This window comes from Salmo salar, chromosome 16 (genome assembly GCF_965601325.2).
Source record: "Salmo salar chromosome 16, fSalSal1, whole genome shotgun sequence".
Lineage (NCBI taxonomy): Eukaryota > Metazoa > Chordata > Actinopteri > Salmoniformes > Salmonidae > Salmo > Salmo salar.
Genome location: NC_138306.1, coordinates 30438191 through 30457893, shown reverse-complemented (window position 1 = coordinate 30457893; position 19703 = coordinate 30438191). Strand labels below are relative to the sequence as shown.

Genomic DNA, 19703 nt, shown 5'->3' with positions numbered 1-19703 from the left:
AGCTGCCACTTTCAAGGAGCGGGACACTTATCCAGACAACTATAAGAAATCCCACTATGCCCTCAGACGATCCATCAAACAAGCAAAGCGTCAATACAGGATTAATAATGAATCCTACTACAATGGCTCTGACACTCGTCGGATGTGGAAGGGCTTGAAAACTTTTACGGACTACAAAGGGAAACCCAGACGCAAGCTGCCCAGTGACGCGAGCCTACAAGACCAGCTAAATGTATTTTATGCTCACTTCGAGGCAAGCAATACTGAAGCATGCATGAGAGCACCAGCTGTTCTGGATGACTGTGTGATAACGCTCTCGGTAGCCGATGTGAGCAAGACCTTTATACAGGTCAACATTCACAACGTTGCCGGGTCAGATGGATTACCAGGACGTGTACTCAAAGCATGCGCGGACCAACTGGCAAGTGTCTTCACTGACATCTCCCTGACCGAGTCTGTAATACCTACATGTTTCAAGCAGACCACCATAGTCCCTGTGCCCAAGAAAGCGAAGGTAACCTGCCTAAATGATTACCGCCCCGTAGCACTCACGTCGGTAGCCATGAAGTGCTTTGAAACGCTGGTCATGGCTCACATCAACAGCATCCTCCCGGATACCCTAGACCTAGACCCACTCCAATTCGCATACCGCCCCAACAGATCCACAGATGACGCAATCTCAATCACACTCCACAATGCCCTTTCCCACCTGGACAAAAGGAACACTTAGGTGAGAATGCTGTTCATTGACTACAGCTCAGCGTTCAACACTATAGTGCCCACGAAGCTCATCACTAAGCTAAGGACCCTTGGACTAAACACCTCCCTCTGCAACTGGATCCTAGACTTCCTGACGGGTCGCTGCCAGGTGGTTAGGGTGGGCAACAACACTTCTGCCACGCTGATCCTCAACACTGGGGCCCCTCAGGGGTGTGTACTTAGTCACCTCCTGTACTCCCTGTTCACCCACGACTGCATGGTCACACATGACTCAAACACCATCATTAAGTTTGCAGACGACACAACAGTGGTAGGCCTGATCACGACACCGATGAGACAGCCTATAGGGAGGAGGTCAGAGAACTGGCAGTGTGGTGCCAGGACAACAACCTCTCTCTCAATGTGAGCAAGACAAAGGAGTTGATCGTTGAATACAGGAAAAGGTGGGCCGAACAGGCCCCCATTAATATCAGCGGGGCTGTAGTGGAGCGGGTCGAGAGTTTCAAGTTCCTTGGTGTCCACATCCTCAACAAGCTATCATGGTCCAAACACACCAAGACAGTCCTGAAGAGGGCACGGCAAAACCTTTCCCCCTCAGGAGACTCAAAAGATTTGGTATGGGTCCCCAGATCCACAAGAAGTCCTACAGCTGCACCATCGAGGGCATCCTGACCGGTTACATCAACGCCCTGTAAGGCAACTGCTCGGCATCTGTCCGTAAGGCGCTACAGAGGGTAGTGCGTACGGCCCAGTACATCACTGGGGCCAAGCTTCCTGCAATTCAGTACCTATATAATTGGTGGTGTCAGAGGAAAGCCCATAAAATTGTCAGAGACTCCAGTCACCCAAGTCATAGACTGTTTTCTCTGCTACCGGCAAGCGGTACCGGAGTGCCAAGTCTAGGACCAAAAGGCTCCTTAACAGCTTCTACCCCAATCCATCACACTGCTGAACATTTAATCAAATGGCCACTGGACTATTACATTGACCCCCCCCCCTCCATTTGTTTAGTACACTGCAGCTACTCGCTGTTTATTATGTAGGCATAGTCACTTAAATATTTTCTTAACTCTTTCTTGAACTGCACTGTTGGTTAAGGGCTTGTACATTTCACGGTAAGGTCTACGCGCATGTGACAAATACATTTTGATTTTATATATATACTGCTCAAAAAAATAAAGGGAACACTTAAACAACACATGCTAGATCTGAATGAAAGAAATAATCTTATTAAATACTTTTTTCTTTACATAGTTGAATGTGCTGACAACAAAATCACACAAAAATAATCAATGGAAATCCAATTTATCAACCCATGGAGGTCTGGATTTGGAGTCACACTCAAAATTAAAGTGGAAAACCACACTACAGGCTGATCCAACTTTGATGTAATGTCCTTAAAACAAGTCAAAATGAGGCTCAGTAGTGTGTGTGGCCTCCACGTGCCTGTATGACCTCCCTACAACGCCTGGGCATGCTCCTGATGAGGTGGCGGATGGTCTCCTGAGGGATCTCCTCCCAGACCTGGACTAAAGCATCCGCCAACTCCTGGACAGTCTGTGGTGCAACGTGACGTTGGTGGATGGAGCGAGACATGATGTCCCAGATGTGCTCAATTGGATTCAGGTCTGGGGAACGGGCAGGCCAGTCCATAGCATCAATGCCTTGCTCTTGCAGGAACTGCTGACACACTCCAGCCACATGAGGTCTAGCATTGTCTTGCATTAGGAGGAACCCAGGGCCAACCGCACCAGCATATGGTCTCACAAGGGGTCTGAGGATCTCATCTCGGTACCTAATGGCAGTCAGGCTACCTCTGGCGAGCACATGGAGGGCTGTGCGGGCCCCCAAAGAAATGCCACCCCACACCATGACTGACCCACCGCCAAACCGGTCATGCTGGAGGATGTTGCAGGCAGCAGAACGTTCTCCACAGCGTCTCCAGACTCTGTCACGTCTGTCACATGCTCAGTGTGAACCTGCTTTCATCTGTGAAGAGCACAGGGCGCCAGTGGCGAATTTGCCAATCTTGGTGTTCTCTGGCAAATGCCAAACGTCCTGCACGGTGTTGGGCTGTAAGCACCACCCCCACCTGTGGACGTCGGGCCCTCATACCACCCTCATGGAGTCTGTTTCTGACCGTTTGAGCAGACACATGCACATTTGTGGCCTGCTGGAGGTCATTTTGCAGGGCTCTGGCAGTGCTTCTCCTGCTCTTCCTTGCACAAAGGCGGAGGTAGCGGTCCTGCTGCTGGGTTGTTGCCCTCCTACGGCCTCCTCCACGTCTCCTGATGTACTGGCCTGTCTCCTGGTAGCGCCTCCATGCTCTGGACACTACGCTGACAGACACAGCAAAGCTTCTTGCCATAGCTCGCATTGATGTGCCATCCTGGATGAGCTGCACTACCTGAGCCACTTGTGTGGGTTGTAGACTCTGTCTCATGCTACCACTAGAGTGAAAGCACCGCCAGCATTCAAAAGTGACCAAAACATCAGCCAGGAAGCATAGGAACTGAGAAGTGGTCTGTGGTCCCTGCCTGCAGAACCACTCCTTTATTGGGGGTGTCTTGCTAATTGCCTATAATTTCCACCTGTTGTCTATTCCATTTGCACAACAGCATGTGAAATTTATTGTCAATCAGTGTTGCTTCCTAAGTGGACAGTTTGATTTCACAGAAGTGTGATTGACTTGGAGTTACATTGTGTTGTTTAAGTGTTCCCTTTATTTTTTTGAGCAGTGTATATATATATATATATATATATATATATATATATATATATATATATATATATATAACTGAAACTGGTTTTACTATACAAAATATTTCCCTAATCATGCCTGATAGACATGGCTATAGGTAGATACTGTCTGCCTACCTACCTAGCTACTTAGGTATATTTGTACAGTTTGGTCACTGTGCAAAGGTTGAGGGTTATGCCATATTTCTTTCCATTATTAGGGTAGATATTGTTCTAAATGTAATATCTTTGCATTTGCACATGTATGCATGTTCAACTAGTCTACCCTAATGTTGATGTTATGCTGGCATAGTTCAACTGTCATTCAAACTACAAAATAGAGTATAATTTATTATATATTTTGTGTTACAGACAATACTGTGTGTTGCCTTCCTGGAGTGGATTATAGATACAGAAACATAATTAATTTGCCTGCGTGTGTCATTGTAGCAGAACTGTATTCTGTGAACTTTATCCTTCTCGAGGGATTAGAAATTATGCTGGGTTTCAAGCAGATGATTATTGAGGTGCTGAATGGCAGTTTGATCATGACAACTCCTCCCACAGCTTTGCAAGTATTCCCTGAACATTACTACACAGATCATACTGTATTTTTTTACTGTATGTTTCTTTGTGAATGGGAATTTCATCATGACCAGCAGTTCTCTTAGCAACAGATTATGTTTGGCGTAGTTGATCACCAGTTCTCTTAGCTACAGCTAATGTGGTTTAACAAAAGATTTGGGAGTTACAGGATATAGGTACTGTTTGGTGCGGCACAGAGAATGTTCGATCAACCTTAGTGATGCTGTCTTCGTCCTCGATTGGAGGAAACAGTAGTCTCATAAAATGTCTGTGTCCAGTTGCAGGGAGTCAGTTTGAATTTAGAAAATGCTCCATTATTAAAATAAATAATTGTTTTGCTCCATGAAGTAACCCAACAATGTGTGCGCTGCCATCTTGTCTATTTTAAGTCCTCTCTCCTTGATGGAGACAGGTCTCTGTCATTATGACATGCAGCACTTTGGGGTGGACACCCACCTGTCTCGATCAATGAGAGAAGACTTGAAATAGACAAGATGTCTGGTGTAACAATCTGTAGCTACAATTCTCTGCACATTTTGTGTATGTTACTTTTACCATAACATTCTTGTTGAATAACCAGTAGTCTTTGAGTTAGCATTAAATAATGTATACTTCCCTGTATTTTAGATTTTGACAAATAAACATTCTTTGGATATCTGAATGTCTAGCATATGTTTGATGCTACAGAGCCCTGTACAGCTTAAATAAATATATTCTGTGATTCTATAAAGGCAGACACATTTTGAAGATTGATAGAGAATCCATATTTATTATATGGTGGTTCTACATCAGGGCTCTCCAACCCTTTTCCTGGAAATCAACTGTCCTGTAGGTTATCTAGCACACCTGATTCTAATAATTAGCTGGTTGACAAGCTGAACCAGGATAGTTACAACTAGGGTTGGAGCGAAAACCTACAAGAGGGTAGCTCTCTAGCAACAGGGTTGGAGACCTCTGTTCTACATGGTCTTATGCTGAGCACACTGGCTGCGTTTACATAGGCAATCCAATTCTGATCGTTTTTCCACTAATTGGTCTTAATCACATCCGTCTTTTTCAGAACTGATCTGGTTGATCAAAAGACCAATTAGTGAAAAAATATATCAGAATTGGGCTGCCTGTGTAAACGCAGCCATCGTCCTTTATCCGGCATTCAGTACACAGCATGGTGGGCTGGGGAAGCTGAGACTTTGTGCTCATGGAGAATGGTCTTGTCCTGTCGGCCAGCTGGATAAGACTCTGCCGGAAGTGGTTTAGGGCTTCTTAACCACCAACTGTTTGGTGCTCTTGCAGAAGATTTACTGGTACTGCATGTCTCCTGGAAAGACAAGGTTGTGGTGTTAGCATTTAAAAAAAATTGTGAACGGGACATAGGCCAACACACCTTTGTTGGTAAAGGTGTCAACTGAATGGGACCAGCTAGCGTATTGTTTAAGGACAATGAGGAACATTGGAAGCTGCTTTTGAGAGGAAAGATCAGTCAACAAATTGAATGGGCTGGTGGGCTACAGAAGGTGTGAAAAGTCTTAGGAGGGCAGTTCTTACACAGTATGCATTGTTGTGTATAGGGGATTGAGGAGAAATGGCACCTCTCAATCGCTCTCATACGCTGTCTGTAAACCTCTCCTAGCCCATTCACACAAATAGTAGCCAATTGTATGGTGATTTTTCTAGACATGTCTTTCTTTGTATATTGTTGTGAGAATCTAGAGAGAAGAATGAAGTGGTTGTGTCATTACTGGTGTAGTCTTGATTTTATACCTTTCAGTGTCCCTTGCTGGTTTCTGTCACGCGATCTTGTTGTTCTTCATTACTGCAAGTTGTGTCCGCTCCCTTATGCTTGTGTACCCAAAATGCCACTTGAGGGTATTTTTCAGTGTGGCCCTGTGGAATGACTCCAGAGTTTTACAAAGAGAAAAGGTAAAAAGAGGGGTAAACTAAATTGATGACATGGTCTGAAAGGTACTCTGTGGTTCTCAGGCTACGTCTAACCACCCGTAACCCCATAACACAAACCATACAAAAAAACTACCCAATTCATGTGTATGCATGCTTACTGTAAATTTAGCTATCTTATCCGTCAGCTTGTAAATATTTTTGCCAACTTACCTTCCCCTTGTGCAGAGCTAGGGGTTGGAAGCACATGTTGGTACTGTCGTGACTTTACTTTCATTAATCTGATGACTTTTATCCAATCAGCTAACTATGTTTAATTGTTACCCGATTAAATTAATCATGTAACAATTAACTCATAAGGAATTTGGGGCACCTTGAGAGTGGTTGTTTACCATCTCCCAAATTAAACTTGGGATTGTCCGGGAGGTGACTATCTTCTCTACCTCGTGTTGAGATTTCAGAGTTAGAACAAGTTTGGACGTGAGCTGCAGTTCAACACCTTTCTGGTCTAATATGTTAATTCGTAACCCCTAATTTTATACAGCTCTTCAAAAGGGCTGGTTCGTCAGGCTGACACGCTCTCTGACCTCACTCAAGGGGAAAAAACATCCTCTTATAGTTTCTAAGGTCACATCCCTCTCTTCACAAAAACACTTTAATGATTGTTCATATTTCATACACAATGTAGAGGATGGCCACTTCACACATAGTTTGTATACTTTTCAAGTTACAGTATTTCCTTAATAACATTTTTAATGACAGCACAAAATAACCCAAATGACATTATTATCATTTAGATCGCCTCTGACCATTCCCCACATTCTATGTTAGAAATATTGTTCCAGTATTCACTTCAGAACGTGTTAGAGTTTTGGTGGGGAAACGTCTGTGTAGACAAAAGCACATTCCTTTGTGAATTTGGAGGGGGAGAACATGGATATACTCTCCTTTAATTTACACAACCCAGTCTGAAAAACATTGTGCTTATTTGTACATAATTAATGAGACTGAGTTGAATTTACAACAGGGCGTGAGCTGTCAACCCCCCCACCAGTTTCCTTCTCCCTCCTCTGCGGGTGAGAGGGGGTCTGACCGAAGTTATCCACTGCAAAGCTGATCCGACCAATCTGGATCCTCACAGGACAGTCACGACAGTACCATCTACAACAAAATACACAGCAATACACAATTTAACCTCCCAACTAATTGTATTGACCTACAGTTGAAGTCGGAAGTTTACATACACTTAGGTTGGAGTCATTAAAACTCGTTTTTCAACCACTCCACAAATTTCTTGTTAACAAACTATAGTTTTGGCAAGTCGGTTAGGACATCTACTTTGTACATGAGACAAGTAATTTCTCCAACAATTGTTTATAGACAGATTATTTCACTGCATCACAATTCCAGTGGGTCAGAAGTTTACATATAGTAAGTTGACTGTGCCTATAAACAGCTTGGAAAATTCCAGAAAATGATGTCATGGCTTTAGAAGCTTCTGATAGGCGAATTGACATCATTTGAGTCAATTGGAGGTGTACCTGTGGATGTATTCCAAGGACTACCTTCAAACTCAGTGCCTCTTTGCTTGACATCATGGGAAAATCAAAAGAAATCAGCAAAGACCTCAGAAAAAAAAGTAGACCTCAATCTGGTTCATTCTTAGGAGCAATTGTACAAACAATAGTACAGAAGTATAAACACCATGGGACCACACAGCCGTCATACCGCTCAGGAAGGAGACGAGTTCTGTCTCCTAGAGATGAATGTACTTTGGTGCAAAAAGTGCAAATCAATCCCAGAACAGCAGCAAAGGACCTTGTGAAGATGCTGGAGGAAACAGGTACAAAAGTATCTATATCCACAATAAAACGAGTCCTATATTGACATAACCTGAAAGGCCGCTCAGCAAGGAAGAAGCCACTGTTCCAAAAATGCCATAAAAAAGCCAGACTACAGTTTGCAACTGCACATGGGAACAAAGATCATACTTTTTGGAGAAATGTCCTCTGGTCTGATGAAACAAAAATATAATTGTTTGGCCATAATGACCATCGTTATGTTTGGAGGAAAAAGGGGGACGCTTGCAAGCCGAAGAACACCATCCCAACCATGAACCACGGGGGTGTCAGCTTCATGTTTTGGGGGTGCTTTGCTGCAGGAGGGCTTGGTGGACTTCACAAAATAGATGGCATCATGAGGATGGAAAATTATGAGGATATATTGAAGCAACATCTCAAGACATCTGTCAGAAAGTTAAAGATTGGTTGCAAATGGGTCTTCCAAATGGACAATGACCCCAAGCATACTTCCAAAGTTGTGGCAAAATGGCTTAAGGACAACAAAGTCAAGGTATTGGAGTGGGTATCACAAAGCCCTGACCTCAATACCATAGAACGTTTGTGGGCAGAACTGAAAAAGCGCGTGCGAGCAATGAGGCCTACAAACCTGACTCGGTTACACCGGCTCTGTCAGGAGGAACGGGTCAAAATTCACCCAACTTATGGGAAGCTTGTTAAAGGCTACCAGAAACGTTTCACCCAAGTTAAACAATTGAAAGGAAATGCTACCAAATACACTCAATTAGTATGTAAACTTCTGACCCACTGGGAATGTGATGAAAGAAATTAAAGCTGAAATAAATCATTCTCTCTACTATTATTCTGACATTTCACATTCTTAAAATAAAGTGTTGATCCTAACTGACCAAAGACAGGGCATTTTTACTAGGACTAAATGTCAGGAATTGTGAAAAACTGAGTTTAAATGTATTTGGCTAAGGTGTATGTAAACTTCCGACTTCAACTGTATATTAGACTGGCGAGCTTAGCCCACCTAACATTGACATTTCAATATTGTCAGCTTGCTGTTAGCTAACTAAAATAACTACATTGGTAGCACGATTGCTAGGAACCAGCTAACCAACCATAAACAATGTATACACATTCATCATTGCTACCAACATACAACCAGAGAGTGAGTTAGCTATTTTGACAATGATATTTTTAGAAACAGAGTGTTTTCCAGACAAGAGTGGAATAGATGGCTACCAGATTGAGCTACTCTTGTTTGCTAACGTTAGCTAGTTTGCATTAGCTAACGTCAGTCAAAGATAGAACGAACATCAGGTTTACTCTGCTGCTGGAGGTGGCTACCACACTAGCAGTGACTACAATGGCATAGGCGAAATTAATTGACAGTGTGTATACGAAAAACGATAGCTACATGATTTAGCTGACGGCTTTCAGAGTTCAATACAGGACTACAACATTAGCTAGCTAGCTAATTTACCTAGAAGCTAGTCCAGCTAGGCTAGCAAGCTAGCTAATGTTAGGTTACCTCTAATAGAGGTTCTTCCGTTATACTGTGAAGGAAACAAATCTATGGTATTGCATCACTTCTCAGCTGTCATCGAAATGGATTCCCCATCACATCAGTTCAGCCTAGAAATCCCTCTAATAATTTTGGTCATCGTAATGGGCATCATTCTTGATAGTCTCAAACCACTGGCAACATCGGGGTAAATCTCTGGTAGATAGAATGGTGATAGAACACATTTTTGCGCTTGTTTGTAATTAGCACAGCCAGGCACAGAACACCACATAGGCATGATGACAAACAAACATTGTAAAAACAAATCTTGCCTGCAGAAGTTCTGAGATTGCTGTGTATTGTTCCTTTGAAGTACACAATGCCATCATCCACGTTTGTGGGCAGGCCCCATCTACCTTAGCAGCGGTATCTGCATTTGCAATGAATGCCGGACTGTGTGGTTCACTATGAGCAGATGAATACACCGAAAGTCGAAACTTCCTGATTCGACCAGTGAAATGAAAATGTGCTAGTTCTAGCTTGTGGTTTGGATAATTGTGATGTTTATGACAAAAACAAAATGTTGTTATTATAGTTATGACTATATGCCATGGTGAAATTACCCTTGAAAGTGATGACATACTCGAGCCTTGAGCGAATGGCTGGCATGCAGAACCTGAACTGAGACACACATGGATGACGGGAGCCTCCTCTCATCTGTGCCCTTGTACGAGCACTGTGTCCTGCTTGGCATGGCCCACTGGAGCGCAGCACACCATCAACAGAGAGGGGCTTGGCTGATGACTCAGTTCTAATGGGGATCAGTGTTCACACAGCTAATGAATTACAGCTGCTGCTGCAGTAACTAATATGTGACTAGTCGGGATAAAAAAGGATGAGATGAGTGTACATAAAGCATTATACCTTCTAATGCAAGAGGGGTGATTGGTGAATAGGACGTCAACTCTTCCTTATTAATATATTTAATATCTTTAGCACAGTGTTGGCTAGTCTGGCTAGATGGTCTGAAGCATTTTCTGATTAATAGTCAGTGTATTTTCTATACTGAACAGTGCCTGCTATTCAACCCAGGAGGAGCTTACATTTCTATGCTGTAAAGGGAGGAAGCATTTGTTACAGTGGGGGGAAAAAGTATTTGATCCCCAGCTGATTTTGTACGTTTGCCCACTGACAAAGAAAGGATCAGTCTATAATTTTAATGGTAGGTTTATTTGAACAGTGAGAGACAGAATAACAACAAAAATATCCAGAAAGACGCATGTCAAAAATGTTATAAATTGATTTGCATTTTAATGAGGGAAATAAGTATTTGACCCCCTCTCAATCAGAAAGATTTCTGGCTCCCAGGTGTCTTTTACACAGGTAACGAGCTGAGATTAGGAGCACACTCTTAAAGGGAGTGCTCCTAACTGCAGCTTGTAACCTGGAAAAAAGACACCTGTCCAGAGAAGCAATCAATCAATCAGATTCCAAACTCTCCACCATGGCCAAGACCAAAGAGCTCTCCAAGGATGTCAGGGACAAGATTGTAAACCTACACAAGGCTGGAATGGGCTACAAGACCATCGCCAAGCAGTTTGGTGAGAAGGTGACAACATTTGGTGCGATTATTCGCAAATGGAAGAAACACAAAAGAACTGCCAATCTCCCTCGGGCCTGGGGCTCCATGCAAGATCTCACCTCATGGAGTTGCAATGATCATGAGAACGGTGAGGAATCAGCCCAGAACTACACGGGAGGATCTTGTCAATGATCTCAAGGCAGCTGGGACCATAGTCACCAAGAAAACAATTGGTAACACACTACGCCGTGAAGGACTGAAATCCTGCAGCGCCCGCAAGGTCCCCCTGCTCAAGAATACATATACAGGCCCGTCTGAAGTCTGCCAATGAACATCTGAATGACTCAGAGGACAACTGGTGAAATTGTTGTGGTCAGATGAGACCAAAATGGAGCTCTTTGACATCAACTTAACTCGCCGTGTTTGGAGGAAGAGGAATGCTGCCTATGACCCCAAGAACACCATCTCCACCGTCAAACATGGAGGTGGAAACATTATGCTTTGGGGGTGTTTTTCTGCTAAGGGGACAGGACAACTTCACCGCATCAAAGGGACGATGGACGGGGCCATGAACCGTCAAATCTTGGGTGAAAACCTCCTTCCCTCAGCCAGGGCATTGAAAATGGGTGATGGATGGGTATTCCAGCATGACAATGACCCAAAACACATGGCCAAGGCAACAAAGGAGTAGCTCAAGAAGAAGCACATTAAGGTCCTGGAGTGGCCTAGCCAGTCTCCAGACCTTAATCCCATAGAAAATCTGTGGAGGGAGCTGAAGGTTCGAGTTGCCAAAAGTCAGCCTCGAAACCTTAATGACTTGGAGAAGATCTGCAAAGAGTGGGACAAAATCCCTCCTGACATGTGTGCAAACCTGGTGGCCAACTACAAGAAACGTCTGACCTCTGTGATTGCCAATAAGGGTTTTGACACTAAGTACTAAGTCATGTTTGCAGAGGGGTCAAATACTTATTTCCCTCATTGAAATGCAAATCATTTTATAACATTTTTGGCATGTGTTTTTCTGGATTTTTTTGTTGTTATTCTGTCTCTCACTGTTCAAATAAACCTACTATTAAAATTATAGACTGATCATTTCTTTGTAAGTGGGCAAACGCACAAAATCAGCAGGGGATCAAATACTTTTCCCCCCCGCTGTATACACACATGTGACCTTGAAAGAACAGCTATGTCAGTCTGGGTGCACTCAGTTCATTTCTCCTGTCTGAGGAACAATTTATACCTTAATTCCTTCTGGATAATTCGCAGCTCCCCACTGCCAAACAAAACCAGATGAAGGCTGTTAATGATGGGTAGCTATGCCAACTGGAATACCTCTCCTTGCACAGCGGTGGGGGATTCCTCGTGTCTCACTTCTCTCTCTCGACTAGATTGTTGTTTTGGCCCTTGGGGTTCGGGGCAGCTTTGCAAAAAAGTAGGTTGATAATAGCCACAGCTTTCACCACGCAATCTAGAGTCCATGGCCAATCCCTTTCTGATAGCCATTAAACATTCTGTAAGTAATAAGTAAGTAATAAGTAATTAAACTTAACTGAAAGTTAATCTAAGAAGGAAAATAGTATAAATGCTCTGGGCAGATCCAGATAGAACTGCTGTGGAAATTAGACATGCTAATTTTAATTGTCCAGGGGCTGGGACACGACATGGGGGAAATAACATAATAAGTACAACCCCAGATGTGAGACGAACACAGCAATTTGTTAAGCAGATGACATGGTTTAAGAGAACCCCTTTCTGCTGGAGTCTACTGAACATTCTACAGGGCTTTGGAGGGTGAGGGGCTGAATTTTCTGCTCATCCTCCCCAGTACTTAGACAAACATTCTTTGCACATCACACTGACAGCTGACACATTTCCTGCCATCTCAGATGTTCCTGTACAGCTGTGGTATAAATGTTGACTAGAAAAGCAGTTTCAGAATAAACTGTTTGCTTGCGAAAGGAATTGATCAACTCTGTGGTAAATGAGATCTTCAGTTGCATAGAAGTATTAACTGGCATTTTCCATGTTTTAAATATGATATTGCCTTGTCAGACAATAGTTCCCAGTGGCCATGCTAACAGATGCTAACTTGCCCAATAAATTCAAAAAACCTTCCTCCATAAACCACTCTTGAAGCAAACCAAAGATTGAGCAATCCTGTTACAGTTGTGTATGATTAAAGGCAAAAAAAGTAATAAATAATATTAACTAGTACAATCAGAATAGTAAGAATATATATGCAGACAGAGATCATTTTGTGAAGGCTGGGAAATATGAAGGAAGTATTTGCTGCATTTAGCCCTGAAGGATGTTACGACTGCATACCTACTCATTCAAGGGTTTTTCTTTATTTTTAATATTTTCTACATTGAAGTAAAATAGTGAAGACATCAAAACTATGAAATAACACATATGGAAACATGTAGAAACCAAAAAAGTGTGAAACAAATCAAAATACATTTTAAATTTGAGATTCTTCAAAGTAGCCACCCTTTGTCTTGATGACAGCTTTGCACACTCTTGGCATTCTCTCAACCAGCTTCATGAGGTAGTCACCTGGAATGCATTTCAATTAACAGGTGTGCCTTATTAAAAGTTAATGTGTGGAATGTCTTTCCTTCTTAATGCAATTGAGCCAATCAGTTGTGTTGTGACAAGGTAGGGGGTGGTATACAGAAGATAGCCCTATTTGGTAAAAGACCATGTCCATATTATGGCAAGAACAGCTCAAATAAGCAAAGAGAAACAACAGTCCATCATTACTTTAAGACATGAAGGTCAGTCAATACAGAACATTCCAAGAACTTTGAACGTTTCTTCAAGTGCAGTCGCAAAAACCATCAAGCGCTATGATGAAACTGTCTCTCATGAGGACCGCCACAGGAAAGGAAGACGCAAAGTTACCTCTGCTGCAGAGGATAAGTTTATTATAGTTACCAGCCTCAGATTGCAGCCCAAATAAATGCTTCACGGAGTTCAAGTAACAGACACATCTCAATACCAACTGTTCAGAGGAGACTGCATAAATCAGGCTTTCATGGTCGATTTGCTGCAAAGAAACCACTACTAAAGGACACCAATCATAAGAAGAGACTTTCTTGGGTCAAGAAACACGAGCAATGGACATTAGACCGGTGGAAATCTGCCCTTTGGTCTGATGAGTCCAGATTTGAGATTGTTGTTCCAACTGCTGTGTCTTTGTGAGATGCAGAATAGGTGAATGGTTGATCTTCTCATGTATGGTTCCCACCGTGAAGCATGGAGGAGGAGATGCGATGTTGTGGGGGTGCGATGCAATGTTGTTTGCTGGTGACTCTGTTGGTGATTTATTTAGAATTCAAGGCACACTTAACCAGACTAGCTACCACAGTATTCTGCAGCGATACGCCATCCCATCTGGTTTGAGCTTAGTGGGACTATCATTTGTTTTTCAACAGGACAATGATCCAAAACACACCTACGGGCTGTGCAAAGGCTATTTCACCAAGAAGGAGAGTGATGGTGGGCTGCATCAGATGACGTGGCCTCCACAATCACCTGACCTCAACCCAATTGAGATGGTTTGGGATGAGTGGGGACTGCGGAGTGAAGAAAAAGCAGCCAACAAGTACTCAGCATATGAAGCTGGTTGAAAGAATGGCAAGAGTGTGAAAAGCTGTCATCAAGGCAAAGGGAGGTTACACATGATTCCATATGGGTAATTTCATAGTTTTGATGTCTTCACTATTATTCTACAATGTTGAAAATAGTCAAAATAAAGAAACCCCTTGAATGAGTAGGTGCGTCCAGACTTTTGACTGGTACTGTAGCCTACATATCAATACATACACAAACCTATCTAGGTCAAATAGGGGAGAGGTGTTGTTCTTTGAGGTGTTGCTTTATCATTTTTTTAAACCAGATTTGCTGTTCACTTGAGCAATATGAGATGGAACGGAGTTCCATGCAATAATGGCTCTATATAATACTGCATACTTTCTTGAATTTGTTCTGGATTTGGGGACTGTGAAAAGACCCCTGGTGGCATGTCTGGTGGGGTAAGTGTGTGTGTCAGAGCTGTGTGTAAGTTGACTATGCAAACAATTTGGCATTTTCAATACAATGTTTCTTATAAAAAGAAGTGATGCAGTCAGTCTCTCCTCAATTCTTAGCCAATAAAGACTGGCATGCATAGTATTTATATCAGCCCCTTGATTACAATGAAGAGCAAGACGTGCCTCTCTGTTCTGGGCCAGCTGCAGCTTAGCTACTGTAGGTCTTTCCTTGCAGCACTCGACCACACGACTGGACGATAAGCAAGATAAGACAAAACTAGAGCCTGCAGGACTTGCTTTTTGGAGTGTGGTGTCAAAAAATCAGAGTATCTCTTTATTACGGACAGACCTCTCCCCATCTTTACAACCATTGAATCTATATGTTTTGACCATGACAGTTTACAATCAAATGTAACGGCAAGTAATTTAGTCTCTTCAACTTCTTCAACAGCCACACCCTTCATTACCAGATTCAGCTGAGGTCTAGAATGATTTGTACCAAATACAATGCTCTTAGTTTAAGACATGTTCAGGACCAGTTCATTACTAGCCACCCATTCCAAATCAGACTGCAACTATTTGTTTAGGGTTTCAGTGACTTCATTAGCTGTGGTTCCTGATACGTATATGGTTGAATCATCAGCATACATGGACAAACATGCTTTGTTTAATGCCAGTGGCAGGTCATTGGTAAAAATATAAAAGAGTAGAGGGCCTAGAGAGCTGCCCTGTGGTACACCACACTTTGCATGTTTGACATTAGAGAAGCTTCCATTAAAGAAAACCCTTTCAGTTCTATTAGATAGATAGCTCTGAATCCACGATTTGGCAGAGGTTGAAAAGCCATAACACATAGGTTTTTTTCAACAACAGGTTATGGTCAATTACATCAAAGGCTGCACTAAAATCTGACAGTACAGCTCCCACAATTGTCTTATTATCAATTTCTTTCAACCAATCATCAGTAATTTCTGTCAGTGCAGTACATGTTGAGTGCCCTTCTCTATAAGCATGCTGAAAGTCTGTTGTTTATTTGTTTACAGAGAAATAGCCTTTTATTTGGTCAAACACCATTTTTTCCAACAGTTTGCTAAGAGCTAGCAGCAAGCTTATATATCTGCTGTTAGAACCAGTAAAGGCCGCTTTACCACTCTTGGATAGCGGAATTACTTTGGCTTCCCTCCAGGCCTGAGGACAAAGACTTTCCTCTTGGCTCAGATTAAAGATATGACAGATAGGAGTGGCTATAGAGTCAGCTACCATCCTCAGTAGCTTTCCATCTAAGTTGTCAATGCCAGGAGGTTTGTCATTATTGATCGATAACCAACTTTTCAAAATTCAAACTTCCAATGCTTTTCTTTCATGATGAATTTTTTTATGGATGAATATGATGGCTCACTGTTCGTTATTGACATTACCTGCCTAAGTTTGCCCACTTTGCCAATGAAGTAATCATTCAAATAATTGGCAACATCAAATGGTTTTGTGATGAATAAGCCATCTAGGCCCCTTTTTTCTCCACTTCCTGTCTGAATGATGTGCCCAAGTAAACTGCCCGTAGCTCAGGCCCTGAAGCCAGGATATGCATATAATTGGAACCATTGGGGAAAAAACACTTTGAAGTTTGTAGAAATGTTAAAATAATGTAGGAGAAAATCCAAAGAAAAACCAACCACAATTTTGTTTTTGAGAGAGAGACCATCCTCTTACAAATTCAAGAGAAAGGTCATATTGAAAATTAGCTCCCTGGATGCAATTCCTATGGCTTCCACACGGTGTCAGCAGTCTATGTTCAAGGTTTCAGGCGTGTAACTTCAAAAACGAATAAGAAATATCAGTTTTAGCAGGACACAGTCTTGGAAATTCGTGTATGTGCGCGCTATGAAGACGTTACGCACCTGCTAAAATTGGTTTCCTATTGAACATACTTCTTTCCGTAAGAAATATTATAGTTTGATTACATTTTAGGGTATCTGAGGAGTAAATAGAAATGTATTTTGACTTGTTGAAACAAAGTTTAGGGGTAGATTTTCGGATTCAATTCTCTGCATGTTGAATGAGTGGATTACTCAAATCAATGGCGCCAACTAAAACATACTTTTTGGCATATAAAGAAGGATTTTATCTAACAAAACAACACTACATGTTATAGGTGGGACTCTTTTGATGACAAATTAGAAGAAGATTTTCAAAAAGTAAGTGAATATTTAATCATTATTTGTGAATGTATGAAACTGCCGGTGTAAAAATATTTTGATGTGGGGCGCCGTCCTCAAACAATCGCATGGCATGTTTTCGCTGTAATAGCTACTGTAAATCGGACAGTGCAGTTAGATTAACAAGAATTTAAACTTTCAGCCAATATAAGATACTTATATGTACATAAATGTTTAAAATCCATATTATTTATGATTATTTAGTTGAATTGCACACCCTCCAGTTTCACCGGAAGTTGTCCCGCTAGCGGGACCCCTAGCCCTATTAAGAATGATGGAGACCACTGTGCTCTTTGGGACCTTCAATGCTTCAGAATATTTTTGGTACCCTTCCCAAGACCTGTGCCTTGAGACAATACTGTCTCGAAGCTCTACGGACAATTCCTTTGACCTCATGGCTTGGTTTTTGCTCTGACATGCGTTGTTAACTGTGGGACCTTATATAGACAGGTGTGTGCCTTTCCAAATCATATCCAATCAATTACATTTACCACAGGTAGACTCCAATCAAGTTGTAGAAACATCTCAAGAATGATCAATGGAAACAGGATGCACCTGAGGTCAATTTCTAGCCTCATAGCAAATGGTCTGAATACTTATGTAAAAATGTTATTTTATACATTTGCAAAAAATTCAAAAAACCTGTTTTCGCTTTGTCATTATGGTGTATTGTGTTTAGATTGATGAGGGAAAACAATTATTTAGCCAATTCAAGAATAAGGCTGTAAAGTAACAAAATGTGGAAAAAGTGCAGTGGTCTGAATACTTTCTGAATGCACTGTATATGCCGTGGCAGAGCCAAGGTAAAATGTCCCTTTAAATGTACTGAATAAGACTCACATTCCTTTGGGGTGCATGACGCACCTGTATGGGTGGGCATCATCAGTGGGAGAATGTGTTTGTTTTTTCTGTATGTGTCATATAATAGCAGTGTAGGTGGCCATCACGGAAAATAATTTCATTCGTTTTTTTTGGTGTGAGCTGTCATGAACTGCATGGTCGGTTGGGTGGCCCACGTACAATAAGCTGATGTGTTTGATATTTATTTTCTCTACAATATACGTTTTTTTCTTTACATGTTTATAATACACTGTGCCTACACACAACATATGTTTGGTCTCGTGTATTCACTCTTTATTAAAATACTTTCTCACCAGTAATTTCTACTGTATCTTTATATCTATGAGCATCTAACCAATTAATTCTCTGTATTCTTATAGGGTGACTGACCCTGTTGATGAGGTCACTCATCATATCTCAACATCACGTTATACTTTACACTTGGAGTCCCTACAATAAACAGACATAACACCGATAATTGTACAAACCACCGGTGACTGGCGAGGACAAACAAAGAGGAGGTTATCAGCTGAGGACTTGATAGATGGATTGGTCAACACTGAAGATAGACACAAGAGCCAGACACTTATCTCTCATCATGGTGACAAAGCTGCCATACAGTGGGGGGTCGGCCCCTTCCCTCTGGTGAGTTGCTCCTGATCCATATAAACATATAGTGGCAGGTCCTTTATTCCACTGGACTGTGTGTGTGTGTGTGTGTGTGTGTGTGTGTGTGTGTGTGTGTGTGTGTGTGTGTGTGTGTGTGTGTGTGTGTGTGTGTGTGTGTGTGTGTGTGTTTACACAGCCATGTTGGTGGGTCACAGCTGAGTTACCCCATCATGACCCAGACATGAGTGAAAGGGGGCTCTGTTGGCTGAGCATGCACCCTGAGCTTTGGGAGTTCTCTCTCTGGCTGTTCAAATCAAATCAAATCAAATTTATTTTTATAGCCCTTCGTACATCAGCTGATATCTCAAAGTGCTGTACAGAAACCCAGCCTAAAACCCCAAACAGCAAGCAATGCATGTGAAAGAAGCACGGTGGCTAGGAAAAACTCCCTAGGAAAAACTCCCTAGAAAGGCCAAAAACCTAGGAAGAAACCTAGAGAGGAACCAGGCTATGAGGGGTGGCCAGTCCTCTTCTGGCTGTGCCGGGTGGATATTATAACAGAACATGGTCAAGATGTTAAAATGTTCATAAATGACCAGCATGGTCAAATAATAATAATCGTAATAGTTGTCGAGGGTGCAACAAGCACGTCCGGTGAACAGGTCAGGGTTCCATAGCCGCAGGCAGAACAGTTGAAACTGGAGCAGCAGCACGGCCAGGTGGACTGGGGACAGCAAGGAGTCATCATGCCAGGTAGTCCTGAGGCATGGTCCTAGGGCTCAGGTCCTCCGAGAGAAAGAAAGAAAGAGAGAATTAGAGAGAGCATATTTAAATTCACACAGGACACCGGATAAGACAAGAGAAATACTTCAGATGTAACAGACTGACCCTAGCCCCCCGACACATAAACTACTGCAGCATAAATACTGGAGGCTGAGACAGGAGGGATCAACTGTTGTCTGCAGTTGGGACGCTTTGCCTTGAGATTTTTATTTGTTGAATATATTCCTCTGAAAAACAGTCATGCTTAACTGAGAGAATGTGTTTTTACTCAGCACAGACTGTCATTACACATTTCTCTGCCATCTTAATTTGGAGTAACGCTTGACCCCATGTAACACCAACCAAGTTATTTTTGTTACGGATTATCAAAAATAAGAGATGAATACA

General features: G+C 42.2%; 1 long non-coding RNA gene across 4 annotated transcripts; it reads right to left on the bottom strand.

Annotated features, from left to right (window-relative positions):
• Nucleotides 1–4646: 4646 nt before the first annotated feature.
• On the bottom strand, nucleotides 4647–10414 carry LOC106573774 (uncharacterized). 4 transcript variants are annotated; one of them, XR_014380877.1, is made up of 4 exons: nucleotides 9585–9865; nucleotides 6963–7101; nucleotides 5806–5928; nucleotides 4647–5362 (listed from the first exon to the last, which is right to left on the bottom strand). It is a non-coding gene; the product is annotated as an uncharacterized LOC106573774 (long non-coding RNA). The 4 variants fall into 4 exon arrangements; XR_014380878.1 differs by having other exon boundaries at nucleotides 6992–7101; XR_006759726.2 differs by lacking the exon at nucleotides 9585–9865 and adding an exon at nucleotides 9876–10414 and having other exon boundaries at nucleotides 5806–7101.
• Nucleotides 10415–19703: the final 9289 nt, after the last annotated feature.